Below are 1,508 nucleotides of genomic sequence, written 5' to 3' on the forward strand. Positions count from 1 at the left end.
CAGCTACCCTGAACAGGGCTCCCTCATAAAAGAGATCTTGGATTTTCACATGTATAAATAAAGGTAAAAAGAACAAACAAACAAAGACCACACTGAATAATAAAGAATTAAACTAATCTACACCAGGTCAAACGGAGACACCATTCTAATCTCCCTAACCAACACTAAAACAGGATAAAAAGGGGAACAAAACAAATGGCAGCCCTCCCCTACCAGAAGCTTAAACTTTACACTAGCTTATACTTTAAGTACACAGCATAAAATACAGCACACAGACAACCTACAGATACAGCAAACAGTTACCAGTAGGATGGCTTAGACAAAAAGGCTGAAATAGAGCTTTTCGCAGGCTTACTGTATATGTTGCCGGCTGGCTGATAGCAGAGGTCCAGTTGCTGTCACTCCACTTCCAATCACCACTGGGCACTGCAAAAAAGAACACAAAACACACATCAAAACTACAATTTTGACAAACCCCCCAGATTGGTGACCTCTTAAATTGAATCAACTTCAGGTGGCAAACTGGATAAGATGGTGTCTATTAAACTTTCATGGCCACATGATTGCCGGTGAAAGGGTGCGTTTACAAAGGCACGCACATCCAAGCAATAAATTCCCAGATGCTGAACAGAAGAATGTGTTAAAATAGAAAAATAAAGTTTGCACACTGGAATGCTCCCTGGCTGGATAATTTATTGTATTACCACCACCAAAGGTAAATTAACCATACATTTCTGCAGTGAAGTGTTGTACTCAATGTGCCTGCCAGCTGGCAAACGACCACCACCGGGTATGCATACAGTTCAAATGCAGCGCTGAATGAGCACTAAGAGGCACCATGGTGTACAGTATGACTGCAGCTGTGGCGCACATACAGCAGCAGAAAGATAAGCAGAAGGGGGATCCAGGGACAAGCCCTGAATGGTTGGCCCTGAATGGTTGGAGGATAGCCCACAGTGCTATTATTATTATCATTGATAATAGATAAGAGGGATGGGAAGACAGATGGACGTGGCCAACTGGAGGTCTTTCTGAAGAGAGCTGAGAGATTATCACCAAAATGAGTTATTCAAAGTGCTCACAGCTGTGTCTGGCATGAGAGAGAGGAAATCTGTGTGTGTGTGTGTGTGTGTGTGTGTGTGTGTGTGTGTGTGTGTGTGTGTGTGTGTGTGTGTGTGTGTGTGTGTGCGCGCGCGCGCGCGCGCGCGCGCGTGCGTGCGTGCTTACGTGCTTGCATGTGTACATGCCCTGAATGCGTATGTGCGTGAACACACTTTCTTGTTTTTTTGTGTTATCTACTGTATGAAGTTCAAGTTGTGTGTCTTTCTGTCTTCGACAACATTGTCATTGTAAGGCAACAGTTTCTGTTGAGTTTGAAGTCAAACTGGAGCTTGACCAGCGAAAGAGAGAGGGAGAGAGAGAGAGAGAGAGAGAGAGAGAGAAAAGGGGAGAGAGAGTGAGAGACACAGGCAAAGATGTATGAACCAGGGCTTAATCTTTGATTGATT

The sequence above is a fragment of the Gymnoscopelus microlampas genome, assembly GCF_963454915.1.
Source record: "Gymnoscopelus microlampas genome assembly, chromosome: 13".
Lineage (NCBI taxonomy): Eukaryota > Metazoa > Chordata > Actinopteri > Myctophiformes > Myctophidae > Gymnoscopelus > Gymnoscopelus microlampas.